Source organism: Pinus tabuliformis, chromosome 5_1 (assembly GCF_031772625.1).
Source record: "Pinus tabuliformis cultivar Carrire ecotype Pingquan chromosome 5_1, CPIR1, whole genome shotgun sequence".
Taxonomy (NCBI): domain Eukaryota; kingdom Viridiplantae; phylum Streptophyta; class Pinopsida; order Pinales; family Pinaceae; genus Pinus; species Pinus tabuliformis.
This window is the reverse complement of record NC_142305.1, coordinates 46011679-46020626: the sequence shown is the minus strand read 5'-3', so window position 1 is coordinate 46020626 and position 8948 is coordinate 46011679.

The window sequence follows — 8948 nt, the reverse complement described above, 5'->3', positions numbered from 1 at the left end:
TAGAGACTTCCTTTTATATCTCGCTGCAGCAGAATCTACCATTGGTATGGTTCTAGTTCAGGAAGACGATGCTCTTGTCGAGCACGTGATTTATTATCTGAGCCGAGGCTTAATAGGTCCTGAACTCCGCTATTCTCCGGTTGAGAAATTGGCCTTGGCAGCTGTCCATGCTGTCCAGAGGCTCCGTCATTATATTTTGCTACGCAAAACTTTTGTCTTAGCGGCGGTCAATCCATTTCAATTTGTCCTCAGTAGGCGAGTGATTGGGGGCAAATATAATAGATGGATAGTCATTTTACAAGAATTCGATCTCGAATTCTTGTCCGCCAAGTCTAAGAAATCTATGGTCTTCGCGGAGCTAATTTCTGAGCTTCCTTGTGGAGAGGATATTGTTTATGAGGAAAGTTTACCCGACGAACATATATTCCTCATCTCTTCACAAGACCCTTGGTATGGAGATATCATTGTCTATCTCCAGACTTCGAAGTTTCCCTCTACTTTCTCCAAGGATGAACGACGCAAGTTACGTCACCTGGCTAAAAACTATGTTATCATCGGTGACACATTATACCGTCGAGGGGTTGATTCAATTCTTCGATGTTGTTTAACCTTAGAGGAAGTAGAGTCTGTTCTTAATGATTGCCACAATGGAGCTTATGGTGGTCATCTATCAGGGCTTGCTACAGCCCAGCGCATCTTACGTGCCGGCTACTTTTGGCCTTCACTCTTTAAGGACTGTGTGGAAGCAGTCAAACGCTGCCACCCGTGTCAAATTTTTACTCGCAAGATGCGCGCGCATCCAGCTCCCCTTTTTCCCGTTGTCACCGTCGGTCCCTTCACTAAGTGGGGTATTGATTTTACGACTTGTAATCCACCTTCAGCGGCGAATCACAAGTATATTATAGTGGCTGTAGACTACTTCACGAAGTGGGCTGAAGCCATGCCTACTTATAAGAATGACAGTGACACGGCAGCTTTGTTTCTTTTCAATCATGTTATCTCAAGATTCGGTATCCCAAGGGAGATTGTCACTGACCATGGCAGTCATTTCCAAAATCAGCTAATGTCCGAATTGGCCCTTAAATTAGGATTCCGTCAGGAGCATTCGTCCCCTTATTATCCTCAGGCCAATGGACAGGTCAAGGTGGTCAATAAAACTCTTAAGATGATACTCCAACGGACAATCGATAAAAATCGGTCCAATTGGCACATTATGTTGTATTCAGCGCTTTGGGCATACCGAACCTCCGTCAAAACGGCTACTGGTTTTACTCCTTTTCAGTTGGTTTACGGGATGGAATCTATCTTTCCGGTTGAATGTGAAATCCCATATCTAAAGTTGGCTGTTGAGCTTCTTCCTGAGACGTCAAGTCTCGAGGAGCGCCTTGTTCACTTGGAACATCTCGATGAGCAGCGTCGAGATGCCGCCACGATGAATGAGGCCCATAAGAAAAGGGTTAAAACACAGTATGATAAGTCTGTCCGTCCTCGTGTCTTTTCTGAAGGTGACCTTGTCTTGGTCTATGACCAAGATAAGGACGCCTTGGGGGCAGGCAAATTTAAGCCTATGTGGTACGGTCCTTTCATTATCAAACGAGTTTTAGAAAAAGGATCGTATGAGTTAATTGATTTCGAAGGAAACAAGCTGGCGGAGCCCCGAAATGGGCTCTACCTAAAGAAGTACTTTTCTTAGTTTAGGATGACTTCTTTGTATTTTATGTATATATTTATACATATATTGTCGAGCGTTTTCTGATATCAGTGCTTTTTGGTCTGCTGTGGCAGGTACTGATGGATGATTTGGTCTATTTTGGATTCGCCGATGGTGCTAGTCGGCACACTCGGAATCTTGCTTCCGCAGCTTGGGTACTTTATTACCCAACTGGTCAGTTGATGATATCGAGAGGCGTGTGTATCGGTCCTGCTTCAAACAATATGGCTGAGTATACAGCTGTTATCAATTTATTATCCGAGGCAATCTCTTATGGGATCGACTCGTTGGTAGTATATCTAGATTCTCAATTGATAGTGTCTCAGTTAAATAACATTTATCGGGTTAGAGATCCATTATTATATCGCCAATATTTAAGGGTGAGGTTGTTGCAAAGATCATTTATTTACATTAATTATTTGCACATTCCAAGATCTCAAAATTGGTTAGCTGATTCTATCGCTAATCAAGCATTAGACTGGCATATCAATCATTCATCATCATAAAATCATGCATCAAAAAGTCAAACTGTATATATATATATATATATATATATATATATATATATATATATATCGCAAAACGTCTCGAGTGTACATATGTGTGTCCAAAAATATACAAAATTGGGACTCAAATGCCCATAATCATGTCAGGCATATCTAGCGCCTCGGCTCAGGATGAGCATCTAAGTATGTCACTATAGCGTGGGCCACGCGCCGAAAGATGCGAACCCAGTCACGTGGCATGCCAACCACATGACGCTGCATATCTGGAGGAAGGTCCTCTATCTCGGCCATCGGTACTTGGCAGCTCAGTCTCGCCAAGTGTCGCTGGACGTTGTTTAAGGTCCGTTCCGCATCCGCAGCCGCCTCTTCGGCTCCTCGGCCACGCCGTCCATGCCGCGAGAATCCATCTGGTCGTATGGGCCCAATGTCTGGAACATGATCATCATATTAGTCATTTGAATCTCATCAAAAAATATTTTTCAAAGTTCATTATTATATTTGAAAAATCCAAAAAAAATCATAAAATCATAAAAATCAAAAATCTTACCCATCTCGCCCCATGCTGCATCCGGTGGTAACACTAGATCAGGATCTCCTCGGAAATCCAGTCTGGCATAGGGGTAATAATCCACGACGATGATTTGCTGCTCCCACCAGGTAAAGAAATCATCGTCGAATGCATTCCTAGGGACTTCCCCACCCCCCAGACGTTTCATCAAGTCAGCCCACCGGCCCATGCGTGGATCACGTGGACTACTGATGGAAACTGCTACCCTGGGGCGGAGTGCGGGAACCTTCTCGAAGAAGAAAGTGCACAAGATGGTTCCGAACCCAAATTTCTTGGTCTGTCCCCTCTTGATAGAAGTAAGTTGTTCCTTCATGTTGGCAAGGAGAGGAGTACACCAGTCAAACACTGTAGTGAGACAGTCCATTGCCACGCTCATGTTTACCCGTGATGCCTGATGTAGTGAGGATGATCCGTTCACTCGACCTATGATGAACAAGATTATCCTGAGTGACAAACTCGCCACATGTGGGATAGAGATCTGACTCCCGACCTTCCGATGACCTGGGCAATAAATCTGTACATAGTCATCTACACTGAGGCTATTGCGTGTCCTGCCCCGGGAATGCACTACCTCTCCCCTTCGGGAAAGGCCCGTGATAAAATATATATCTTCCACTTCTACCCTGAGTGGCATCTGATCAATGATGAATGCTTCCTCATCGACATCCCAATAATCAATGAGTCTCTCGAGCAAACGCGTGTTGGCTTTCATATTTGGCAATTTGAAGAACTTTAGCAACCCGCATCCCCGTAGGGCATCTAATGCCTCATCATTGTTCATAACTTCATTATCCACAGCTGAGTGCTCTCTTTCACGCCATGTGAGAGTCATCCTGGAAGAAAAAATCATTTTCATCCGTTAGTTTTGTATATAAAATTAGTTTGCTGCGCACACGCGGGTTCCTTTGTATACAGTTGCGTGTAGGGCCGTCGTATATGCGAGTTCTATATAGCCAACCCGCGTGTACGCCGCAAAGGAATTTTTTGCAAAAATCTAACGGTAAAACATCAATTAAACTTCCTAAAAACTATCACAATTAATTGCAAGACAAGTTTAGTGCTTACCTGGAAGTTTTCGGCAAGTTTGAACGGTTGAATAAGTCACAGGGAAGTTTGCTCCTTTTGCTCCACAATTTTTGCTCTCCAAGTCAAACGGTGAAAATGGTAAGTCCAAAATTTCTTTTTATAAGTTTTGAAAATGCAAATTTTTTTCAAAATTTTATTTTGTTTGGTTTCATGTCACTTTTAACGTGGGAGCTTGGAATGTCAAGATTGGGTTGTTTTTCAGGACATTTTGGACATTTTTCGACGGTTCGAGACGGTTCCATGACTGCTAACCCGTCATGGCAGGTATCGTGTTCTCACTGGCATATAGGTTAGGGACACCATTTTTTCGTTGCATTATGCATACTAGCCTCCATTTGACCGATACATCTGCCATAGGGTCGACCCCATCGTGTTATGGTTCGTTAGCCATTTTCACTCGCCGATTCTTTAAATCATGACACGATGGTAGAGCCATCCTTTACATGGGCATCCTAGTTAGCACCTCACTGACATTTGTTGCCCATGCTGCTTCGTTTTGAGTAGGTTCGGGAGTCCTCTGTAGTCCCGCCATGACTTATGCGTTGAAGACTCATTCCTCTTTGCTTCTTCGCTTCGTTCTGGCCTTATACCCTAGAGGCTCCTATGAGTGTCGAGTTGTACTTTTGCATTGCATGTTGACCATTTGCACTTTTTGGCCTAGAGCCGGCTTCACTTGGACTCGTGTTTAAGCCAACTTTTGACCATGACGTCTGCAAAATCAACCTTGCATACCTTTGACTTCTGCAGCTTGACATACCCAAATCCGTGGAAGGAACATACCTCTGAATGTCACTGACCAGTTTTCACCTCCCTGCATTGAGCATAGGAACGTTCCTTTCCCAGGAACTAGATCATCTGTTTCACCGACACTCGTTCTTTCCACTGTACCATAGCATTTCTTTTATTCTTTTTCCGGCTTATCAGAAAAAGACAAAAAATTTAAATATTCCAAAAAGAGCGGGAACAGGGACATTATTTCCATTTATTGTTGGCAGCTAGAGTCAGTCATGTCGCCCTTGAACAAAGCACTCAAAGCAAAGTCTCCTCTACATGGGTGGGATTTAGTTTGACTTAGGTATGCCATAACCTTGTTATCGAGTCAGTTCTCCCCCGATTGGTTATCTCTTCCAATCATATGGAGGGTTCGTTCGTGCCTCCTGCATGACGAACTTATACAGATTCATCATATGCTGCCACATAGTCACATTGAGTCGTGCTTTTGTTCAAGGGAAGTTAGCCTGAGTCGGCCTTTCTGCGGTGTCTCTTGACTCATTTTTCAGTCGGTCATCCCTGGTTGTCAGTGTCATGTCTATCATCACATCAGTTATATTGGTCCTTTACTCGTGCCGGTTTGAGAAGGTCCCCATTGACTTCTTGCTGGCGGGTCTTGTCCTTATCGACGACGACACCTTGCTCTGAGGACAGGCCTAGAGCCGCACCCTGGCCCTATTTTCATTATTGATAGGTCACCTTGCGCTCAGCATCGATCGGTATCATGGGTCTTTGACTGAGTGGTTTCCCTTGTGTTCGACGTCAGCATACATTATCACACATTGGGATTCGTGCAGTACCTTGGTTTCCATTTGACCCTATTGGTGGATACCTCGCCTCTGTGTCAGCTTTCATTATTGGTTGGTTCAGAGGGTTTCTGCCGTGCGCTAGCTACATCTTGTGTACGCCGGAAACGTACTTCGGTTGGGTTACTACATCTTTTTCGTCTGATTCCTTCCACATTATTGGCCTACGGGTTACACTCGTGCTAGATGGATGGAGGATGCCTTAATGCCTTCCTTCTAGCGGATCTTTCCCTATCGACTCCGACTCATTGCTCTGGGGAAAAGATCTAGAGTCCATTTGGCAGTACCTTGGGGTTTGCAGTCATTAGTGGCAGATCCTTCACTATCGACAGTGGGAAACCATCATTGTCTCCTGATCGATAGATTCTTACAGGTGTTCGACTTCAGCTCATCTATTCACACTTGTTAGATTGTACTGGGTACCTTGACGCTCATTACCATTATCGGTGAGTAGTCTCGCGTTTGTTAACGGTATACATCAATGACCGGTAATCAAACGATTTCTCACATGGTCGACTTCAGATCATTTATTCCCATGGTGTATAAATGTACCACGGTGGTCGATGAAGACCTCAGGTTGTATCAGCATTCATTGGTTCACTTGACCGTTGCTCCTGTTGCTGCCAGTTGATACCACTCCACCTTATATGTTGCAGTCAGTCATGGCGACATTCTATATGCTGGCACCTGAGTTTTCAGTGTAGTACCATCCTATTCCATCATGTTCAGTTGGTACCTTTCGGGATCATTATTTGATATCAGTGATCCGTTGCATCTTTCAGCATCATTGACAGTTTTATATGTGATATTTAGACATGTACTTACTCATTATGATCAGATGATCCATTATGTATCTTCCAGTCATTTTATACTTGTATACTTAGTGGATCCGCTTGTACTTGATATGCGGACATGCTTTACTTTTCCTGAGCATGGGTATGCTCGCCTCAGACAGTGTTTCTTTCTGATCTCCTTTCGGTGGCTTGGCAGGCTGAATTCTGGTGAAGTCCTCCTTGGTTTTTCGACAGAATTCCTTTCCTTGTACTTACATAATATATTTCGGCCATCATGTTCCCCTTCTGACCTCATACATTAGGAGGCATCTGTTATAGCTCCAAATCTCACTCTTATGGTTTGTGATGCTGCACTCATGGCCTAGGGCAACCCCTCCTTCCAGACCTGGTCCAAAAATTTAAAAAACAGTGTTTTATTCCCTATACGCGACATTGCCCTGAGTTAAACGCGTGTACACGCGGGTCTGTGTATACCCAATCCGCGTGTATGTATTAAAACACTTAAAAAAATATATAATTCCTTATTTTCGGGCGGAGATCGCGGGTTTTACCTGTTGATCACCTGTTAGTGCCCGTGGCCCAACTGTTCCCAACCAACTCCTAACTAAAAAACTACTTTGCAGATGGTATAAAAAGACATCAAAGGGAAGGCCTAAGGGAGAGAGAAAGGAAGAGCAAGATTATTATGCTGAGATTTTCCCCATAGACCAGGTCTGAAGTCCTTGGTGCTTTCTGCACTTCCCCCATTTTGCATAGGAAACCCTTGTTTCCATGTGTATTGGTGATCATTCATCCTTGATATCATCATTGAGTAAGACTTGGAGGGAGCTCTTGTTGGAGGCTTGAGGCTGGAACGAATCCGGGAGGAAGCTTTGCTTGGAGCCTGCTGAAGGTGTTCAGGTGATATCTTTCCGTTATATGTACTTTATTTGCCTTCATATATAAAGAAACACGTCTTTGTTCCCAAAACAATCTTTCTTTATGCTTATGAGATTCTTGTTTTGAATTCTTATGCAAGTGGTTACTTAAAGATTTTTATAACTAACTTTATAGCATAAGGATGGTTTATACATAAGTATTTGTACATGTACTGTTGTGTTCTTTGATTTGTTTGTCTTGCAGGTCAAAGGAAGAAGAAGGGAACTCCAAGAAGGGTTTGGACCCTAAAGGCCTTCTCGAACGTAGGACCTTAGGTACGTACCCTTAACATTAGAATTTTCTTAAAAGTAAAGATAATGGTTGTGTGTGTGTTTCTTTGAATAAGCAATTTTCAGTCTGGTGGAGTCTTAGCCCAAAGGACCCTAGGGGTACTTTCCCTTCAACCAATATGGAAGTTGGGGGAGATCTTAATGGGGAGTGACTCTTTAGATGAACTTTTGATTTGGGATCAACCCTTTTTTCCATTCATATTTAGGGCCCTCCTTCAAGCACCAAAAATGTTAAAGGCTCGAAATCTCGCTGCCTCAACATCGGGGATAACCACCCGGTCGGGAACTTGAAAATCATTCCTTTTCCATTTGGAATAGTGGCTCCAACTGGGGATATTGGGACCGGTTTCTCTTTAAAAGTATATAATGGAATTTGAAGTACAATGTGGGTGAAATGGATGCGATAAATAGAAATACAGGAGTACAAACATATATATATTACTAGATATCTATTTCCCAGGATTTAACTTATCTTTATATGTGCAATTGAAAGATTCTCTAATATGCTAAAAAATATAGATCATCTAGCGATTCAAGAAGTAAGTGCAAGAAAGATAATTAATTTGATTAAATAGTTAATCAAATTAATTGTTTATACATATCACATATAATATTTCATTGTTTTCACAATATTTCATTCAAAAATAACAACTTCATACTCTTCAATACTGAATAAGTATTCAACTACATATAAGATCATACATAGAAAAATAGTAAAGAAAAGGTGTAACTATTAATCAGATATAAACACAACAATAACACAAAGATAATAGTACCTGATATATTAGTGCTCTGCTCATAAGAAAAACAGTCTTGGTTCAACTTTCCTATTAAGATGATTCAAAAGGTACAATAGTGCAACTCTCTTAAGTCTTCTTTACAAAAATTTAGAACCCTTTCTAAAAGACATGAAAGGGTATTTATAATTAAAGGATCAATTGTAAAAATAGAAAATACTTGAAATGTTGAGGAGGTTCAAACAAACCATCCTTAAAATAAAACTAAAAGATAAAAATAGAGTATGTTGAAACAATTCATCTAGAATGAGAAGTCTGTTGTCCTCTCATTTGCTGCCTGAGTTCATAGATATCTATCATGGGCTTTAATTCTAGAGGATGAGCTGGGTTTAATCACATCTGCCCTGCCTAAACTACATTGGAGAGTACTGGGAGCATATGAGCAGTTGTATTAGATAAGAACTGTAACATAAGCCATTGGCTATGCAATTTGACCAAGTGTTGTCAATAATGTTCAAATATTAGCTTAGATAACTTTTTGATGTTATACGCCTTAGTCTTGGACTAATCTTGCCAGTGTTTCATTAGTGTTTCGACATCGAGCAATGCATCTATAATGCATTCTTGAATGAAATTAGCATTGAAAATATTCTCGCGAATGGTTTCGGTGAAGTTATTTGTGACATCTCTTGCACTAAAGATGGTTTCCTCTGCCTCTTTCATTTTCATATCCCAGTCTCGAAAACGGATTTCCTTCTATG